The 8,748-nt window shown below is 37.7% G+C and overlaps 1 pseudogene; it reads left to right on the top strand.

Annotated features, from left to right (window-relative positions):
- Positions 1-374: 374 nt before the first annotated feature.
- The window catches only part of LOC120249496, a 12,921-nt pseudogene continuing 4,547 nt past the window's right edge, over positions 375-8,748 (top strand).

An 8,748-nucleotide genomic window follows, 5' to 3' on the forward strand; every position in this document is an offset into this window, starting at 1 on the left:
TAATATCATGTAACAATTGATAATATCATTTAAATATTCTACGATATGGTCTTCTAATATACTATTGTCATTTAACCTCGAAGCATGGCCGTGGTGGAAGAATGACCTTATGCCTACATGCTGACAGAGTTCTACTACGCTGTTGAGGAAGGAGATGGATTTGCGATGATGTGATGGACGCTTTCGTATGCATAATACAAAAAGTCAGCTGAGCGAAAGAGCCCGTATCCTTACAAGAAGCGGCGCCTCCGTCATCGGGACAACCCTTGCGCTGTTTATGTCAAAGCGGGACGACGCGCAGACACAATTATGGCTATGATCGGGGATGTGGCGACACTCGCATGAAGTTCAAAATTGTCATCCTCCCGATAATCATGAATGGCCACTTCCACTGTCGTCGTCTCGACAATGATAATCAAGAATACATGCGTTATTCTTCATGTCCGGGAGTCATGATAAGAGCCGTTGGACATGGTAAGTTCTTTAATTATGTCCGAATTAATATATGTTTGGTATTTAAATCGGTATTCTAATCTCGACTTGCATATCTCGACAGTGAATCTATTCGACCTTTGTGCCGATGTGGAGTTAGGGCGAGTCGGCGATGTCGAAATGTCCCGCTCGTCACGGCCACGAAAGCCGCGCGAAAAACAAGGAAGCGTCGATTGCCGCTGTCTCGTCATGCGGTTTTATCGAGCATTGCTTGAGGTGAGAGAGTTCACGGCTACATGCAGCAGACGTTCCCCTTACCTCGATTACGGTATGTTACCCGCATACTTAAGGAGGGAGGCGCTAGGCTGTCCATGAGCAAAGGGGTCAGTGCATAGCGGGTTAAATTCTGTTTTTGAATAACATGTCTTGTATGTCCGATCGTCAATTTTGTTTTCAAATGTAAATCCGGACAAATTCAATTCATTGTTTTTCGTGTTCGAAGAACATGACTTGTATATCTTAATGTAAATTTTGTTTGTTTTGAATTGTAAAAAGCGGGTTAAATTCCATTCGGTTTTATTTCATTGTTTAATTTACGTTGTAATTGTGTACATTTCACTTTCATTGTTTAAATATAGTATATATCGTTTAAAACATCGGTTTAAATATTTCAAATTACGATTGTACCCGTTTAAAAATAACACTTTCTCTGCTTAAATAAATGCACTTATTGTTTAACTAAATATGGAAAGTTGCCCATCAATACACAATTCAATTCATTGTTTTTGTTTTGAAGAACATGACTTGTATATCTCAATGTAAATTTTTGTTTGTTTTCAATTGTAAGCGAGGTTAAATTTCATTCGTTTCATTTCATTGTTTAATTTACGTTGTAGTTGTGTACATTTCCGCTTTCATTGTTTAAATATACCATATATCGTTTAAACATCGGTTGAAATATTTTCAAATTACAGTGTATCCGCTTTAAAATAACAATGTCTCCGTGTAAATACATTCAATTCGTTGTAAATATACAATGTTTCGCATCATCGTCGGTTTATTAACAATGCCTAGTCGGGACGAGTTCATCAAGAAGATCGTCGATGTGACCCGGATCCTTGGCGGCGGCGCAATGTAACTCGCGGACATCAAACGCCTGCGACTCGATCCTCTTTTTCGCCCTAGCGCCCTGGTCGCCTTCTAGTCACAGGCGGTGCATGACGAAGCTCACGATTTCCGTCGAAGCCTGCCATCGTCGGGTATGGGAATATAGCTTTCCTTGTATACCGGGTTTATGATTGTCGACGGTGAAGTACCCGCTAATAAATCGATGTACGTTGCGTATCTGTCTGCATTATTGCTTGCGCAAGCATGTTTGCAAGGGATACCATAAACTTGCCACCTTCGACATGAACAAGTTCGATGGCGAGATCCACGATTAGCTGTCGCATTGGTCGATCACTCAGTAATCGATCATCGACACAACGACCAACCACGAAAGATTTCGGGTCCGTCTCAACAATGATCTCTAACTTCGAATGTATGTCCGGGCATAAGTAGGTCTCCCCATTTGGTCGCTTGCTCACGCCTGGGTTACATAACATGCGCATCAACTTGAACACGGCAAATAAGGTTAAACAAAGACAGTGATGGTTAAATAATTCATCAACATGTTTAAACATTATTGTAATTAAATAAACGAAATGATTAATATTTAAAAGTCGGAAAAAGTGTAATTAAACAAAGATTGAGAATGTTTAAAGGAGTAATACAAAATGTTAAGTGTAAATCAACATTGTGAGACCTTATAGAGTCGACCATTTTCGTCACCGAGACGAGCTTCCTTGATCCAAGCATTGAACGACTCCGCGACGTTTGAATACATCTCACCCCTAACGATCACCTCGAATGCAGATAATTCGACCAATGTGCCATATCCGATTTATTAATCAACCAGATGATGAGCTTCGGGTGATATGGCCCGCGAGCTCATTCACGGTATCATCGAAATCTTTAGCCGTGGATGCCCACGCAATGCGGAAGCATATAGACCCAAAGCACTCTCCCTCAACGCCTTCCCAAGTCCGACATTGGCTTTCATAAAATTGGCCTCCAAATGTCGAAGACAAGACGCATGTGGCGAAGAAGGGAAGACTCTCGCAATTGCGCTCACAAGGCCCTTGACACGTCCGACACGAAGGTAATTATCTCATGATAATCTCCACCCTCGTGATAAGGCATCGCCAACTTAGATACGAACCAAGTCCAATTGGCATCGGTCTCGTTGTCGACTCATACCCGAAGGCGGCGTGGAAAAACCATTAGTTACCATCTTTCCCTCGTGGCACCCAAGAGTGTACCCTCGATATTTTTCCAAGGAGGCGGTACCATCGAGACAAATGAGCCGGCCCCGCAAGCCCTCTTGAATCCCACAATACACGCCACCAAAGAAAAGAATGCACGTTTAAAACGATCACCGCTCTCTCCACGATCGCAACGTCGACGGATTTGTCTCAGCCCACCTTATCCACATACCAAAGCAAACAAATCATAGCTCGGAGATGTCACCGCAGTCGAGGACCACCCGCATGCTCTTTTCCCAACCAAGCTCTGCTGTATGGTATGTGGACACCATGTTCCCGAACATGTCCTTCTCGAATGTCGATGGCCTTGTACAAGGGACGGTCCCTTGAGCTCGAATCACTCGTGCGCTAACCCATTTTTTTGGGACGCTTTTCGGATGTGGCGCCGAACCCTATGCCACCACCGCAAGTGTGTGGACGGGTTGATTGTCTTGATTCCGAAAAGTATTTTTTGTTATACTCTTTTGATGCATGAAGGCGCTAACGACAACCACTCGGCAGCAAGATTCACGATCACCCGATGTTTTTTTCGTTCTTTATGAATTTGAAGTCAAAATTCCTTTTGATTGCATGATTTCAAAGTACATCCCTGAAATGTTCGACACCGTCAAAACGTTGACCAATATCCAACGACAACACTCGTAATGATCCGACGAGGGAAGGAAGACATCCCACACCGCCGTGGTCACCATGGGGATGAACTGGGAGCACTCGCAGAATCCGAATTCACGCCAACACTTCACCAAATGAAAAGATCAATATGTTAAGCTGGAGAATATAATGTTTAAGCGATAATGACAATAGTTAAACGTTAAATTAAATACTTAAACAATTAACTAATAACGTAAAGGACTAGTACAATATGTTAACCAGATGACGGACATATTTAAACAATAATGACCCCGCACAACCGAATAATTAAAAGAAAAAGGAACTTACAACGAGTAAAACCTCGCTTTTCATTAGGATTCGCGAATAGCACATTTTCTCGCCCTCGACGACAAGATCAACTACGACGACATTTGAAGATGGAGTGGACGTGACACATCCGCTGGAAGTCAACATCGCTTTTCTATTGGGCAAACCGCTTTTATATCCATCTCGTGTGATGAACTTAACCCCGACAAGAGAAACTTCGAGACCCCATCGCTACATATCTCGCCTAACACCAATTCCCAAGAAGTTCGAGCTGCGAACATTAGCACTCTTCCCTCCCCGTGAATCTAGCAATACCACAAAAACTCTCCATAATATATCGGTCGAAAACCAAATCGTACAAACCAAATGAAATGAAGAACAAAACGAAGACGATGAAGAAGAAGTAGAAGATGTAAAGAACAAACAGCAATGAATCGCAAAACAAAAAAGTGCTGCATTGTATGCATAGAGGTTAGACTAGACGTGATGTGATTAGGGCGGTATTTTTTTCCCTCCATCCCAAGGGGCAAAAAGGGAAATATATGTCATTGTCGCTGAGGAAGACATGTATGTCATCGTTCGAATGAAAGTTCTCAACTCAACATGAGTCTCTCGTGGTAAACGCTGCTTTTTATGTTTAAACAGATACATATAGTGTTTAACATAACGGTTAACTGCTTTAACTAAAGTCTATATCATGTAAATAATATGTTATTGTTTAAATCGAATGCTTTAATCGACATCGCTGCTAGATGGGTACCTCTCGGTCACCTGCTTTAAAACATATTTACGTATTTTCTTAAACACCGTTGTCATTGTTTAAAAGAGTAACTTGAGTATTGTTTAACTTTTTCTATTGTTTACAATGACATTTTTGTTTCCCACATTGTTTTTACTAGGGCTCTGCTTTAAATTTCGAGGTTCACAACAAATACGATTGTTTCGCTTTTATTTATAAAAGATTTACAACATTTACAACATTTACAAAAGATTTACAACATTTACAACATTTACAACGTCCGGCTCGGACTTTTGGACACTCACGACTCGACCCGTCGATAATCGAAACAAGTGTCTCGTGACATTCGAATGCTCACGGACGTTGCATAACAAGCGATCAACTTGAACCCTCGCAAAACGTACAACATTAAAAAGGTTAAACAACACACATTCATGAAAAACGACTATTAATCAATGTGTCATGGTAGGACTTAAACGACGCATCCCGATAGTTAAACACGTAACGTAATGACTATGCACATCGACGCCATTTTCTTAAACGCTAATGTAAAAGTCTCAGGTGGTAAATGTCAATCCCGTCTTTAAAAGGATATTTCACGATCTCCTCCTCTAGAGAATCCTCCGCAATCACGCAATACGTGAAAACTTTCTTTTCTTACCCAAGTCGAAATGCTCTCTTTAATTGCTTTCCCGCCATCCATCACTGGAGAATCCTCCGCATTCGTGCAATTATGAGAGGATTTCGGCTCAGGTGAAAAAGATAGTTTAACTAGTTCGATGATCACGGCTAATCGATTCTCAAGATAAGGAAGAAGGCTCACGAAACATCCTTTCTGGGACAGAGTGGTCTGTCCACGGGAAGAGGAGGAGGAGGAGGAGGAGCGAGGAGGATGATGATGAGGACGACGAGGAGTGGTCTGTCCATGGGGAGGGTTCTTCCCGGTTATTTATGGTGCGAAGTCCACTAGCAGTCGACTCTTCAGATCCGAGAAAAAGTTAAACGACAAAGCGCCGACATCGATCGATGAGAACGAACGTGTGTTCGGAAATGATGTTATCGCGCATAAGAATTAATGCCGCCATTAATTTCACGCACGGATACCATAACCTGCACACCGCCACGCGCCACATGCCAACAATTCAGATCAAACGAAAAAGATCACCGCTTTTACGCAGAGACTTTGAGAATTTACACGCTTATGTAATAGTTATACATGTAAAAGATAATGTTAAACCCTGAGATGGGAAGTATTAAACGGATATGACAATTATTAAACATATTAGTAAAATATTTAAACGGATAATAGCAAATAGTTAAACATTATTTAAAATATACAAATAGATAACCATAAACGAGAAGAACTTTTACAACGAAATGAACTCGTCAGAATTATCTGTTCTTCCTCGTCAGTAATACAACTTTTACAACCATAAACGAGAAGACGACAACGCACATGCTCCGCCCGACAATAAAATCGACTACGTACTCATTTCGAAGACGGTGCACTGACTAATCCGATGGAAATCAATTTCATTTTTCTCGCTCGAGAAACCGATTTATATATTTTCGGTACGATAATGAGGAGAACAACAAGATGTAATGCAACTCCTCGGCATTGTCTCATCGAAACCGCTAGAAAAGCCCTTCAAAAAGGTCGAACATGATGTGATTTCGCGCTTTCCTTTCCCACCATTTTCAGTGGCCAAAAATGGGATTTCACAACATGGACCCATTTCGAAGTGAATCTGTAGGGGGTAAAAGGGAAGTTAAACACTAACGGAAGGGGTCATCGTCGGGTGTGTAAAAAGTAGGAGTGGGTTTTTGTGAAGTTTTGAAAATTACGAGGGAGTAATGTAATTTTTCCCTTAAAAAAATGAAATAAAAGGATGGATGTATGGCAGAGAAAGTTGTTGAAAACCGTCAAATTAAAATTTTTTTAACTTAGCATATTAGCTCCTTTGTAAAAGATATATTAGTGCAAAAAGTTTAAATTTTTCTGGACGAAATGATTGTAATGGATTGTTAGTTATGGGTGTTACTCTCTCCATTCCTTTTTATTTGTCGTGAATAACCGAATCTCACATAGTTGGTTATTTCACATAATTTAATAAAAAATTAGTTATTTTTTCAAAATTACCCTTAATTTATATCTTCACATTTTTCTCTTATATTAAATTTCAAGAAGAAAATTGAATAAAATATTAGGGTAATTTTGGAAAAAAATAATAAATGCTTTTAAATGTCAAAAATGACATAAAAAAGAACATGGGTTTATGACAGATAAAAAAGAATGGAGGGAGTAGTTTACAGTTCAAATTTTATGTTTTGAACAAGAATGCGTGGACCAGATAATCAATTACTCATTTATGTACATGTCTCTGTTTTTGTGTTTTTTTTTATTAGAAAAATAGTGATAAAGACTTATGGCCGACAAAATAAAAATCTTAAATTAAAAAAAAAAAAATATGTGTGGATAAAAAATGAGTTGACATATGAGGCCATTTAGGAAGTCCTCGACAAAATAATAATCAAAGCACAGCATTAGAACTTTCCGCAATCCCACCAAATTTGGGCCCCACCATCTATAGAACTTTTCATATGCACCCCTGTAAGTATCTCATTTTATATTTTAGTGTTTTACAAATGTACCCCTAAATATTCATCGAATTATAAAACCAACTGCTGTGTATCCTCTTAAAATTGAGTTGTTTACATGCCTACTCCTCTGACCTACATGCATTACTAAAATAGGTATAATATGCTTATTGGACCTTCTAATTTAGGTCAAATTGGTCCTATATTCTCTTTATTTAAATTTAACTTTTAAAAATTCTTTGAGAAATGTAAATCCACTCATTAATTGATAGTTTTTCTATTCTATTAAATTGATATAGTATTTTTTTAAATAATATTATTAAAAATGATTAAAGGGTGAGGGTGGGAGTGGGGGTGAAGGACTTGGTGGACTAACATTTCAATTCCTAATGGCTAAATTCAAATAGAGGACTAAAAAAGTAATTTGGTCAAATTAGAGGACCAAATATGGAATTATACCACTAACATATTATAAGTTATAAAAATTTTAATTTTTTATAATAAAAAAATATAATTTATTTAAACTGCTAAATTATTTTGCTAATAATGATATATATTTTTTTTTTTTAGAAAGGCGATAAACGCCGGAACTCATGAACGAATAAGTGGGGGAGCCGCGCTCACCACCGAACCGTGTCCTCACCTTGCGCGAGATGGAGATCGAACTCGGGGAGCCACGTTCGACACTCGAGGCGAACACCCTACACAAGGGACCCGATGCCAATAGACCAAGTGGTCGTTGGCTAATAATAACTTTTATTTAGATGCAATAAAAAAAATTTAATTAACTTTGTTTAGGAGTATATATGAAAAATTATTAAATTAATGACCATTAAAAATTTATGACAGTATATATATATATATATATATATATATATATATATATATATGCATATGTTTTTTTTAGTTATTTAATATTTCATAATGTATTTTAATAGTGTGTATTTTACAAAGGGATATATATTGAAAAAATCAAACCTTGAGCGAGCATACATAATTATTGATTTTATTGATGGGTGTACGGGCAAAAGTCCTTATATTTTTCTATGATGTTTCATATTCTTTTTTTATTGATTTAATAATTTTTACAATTATTCGTTAAATAATATGACCAATAATTATTTATTTTTCTTATGTTTTGGGCTTTGATGCAAGGATCCCACCTCTGAATAAGAAACTTTTATAAGACAAAACATCAACATTACTCAAATTTATATAGTGGGATTGCAATAAAAATTTTAATAAATTTTTTAAAATTATTTTTGCATAATTTTAACTAAAAATAAAGTTCCAAAAAATAATTCGCTTAAGCAATTCAATTAATCCTTACTGAAACGATTTAATTATTGGCTCATCTACTGAACCATTGAATGTGATCATTTAACCTATTATATATATATATATATATGAGGACCAATCCTCTATGGACGTCCATAGATAAGAAATCTATAGATGTCCATTATCAGTCGTTGAATTTCGATCCAACGGCTAACATCGATGAACAGTAGATACGACAGTAATATGAACAAAGGATTATCGTCGAATAAAGATAACGAATGAGCGATATCGCTTATCATCGTCAACCGCTGGATCATGATCCAACGGTCGATAATTGGACGCCCATAGATTTTTTTATCTATGACGCCCATAGAGGATGTAAATTCTATATATATATATATATATATATATATATATATA

Source organism: Dioscorea cayenensis, chromosome 3 (assembly GCF_009730915.1).
Source record: "Dioscorea cayenensis subsp. rotundata cultivar TDr96_F1 chromosome 3, TDr96_F1_v2_PseudoChromosome.rev07_lg8_w22 25.fasta, whole genome shotgun sequence".
NCBI lineage: Eukaryota > Viridiplantae > Streptophyta > Magnoliopsida > Dioscoreales > Dioscoreaceae > Dioscorea > Dioscorea cayenensis.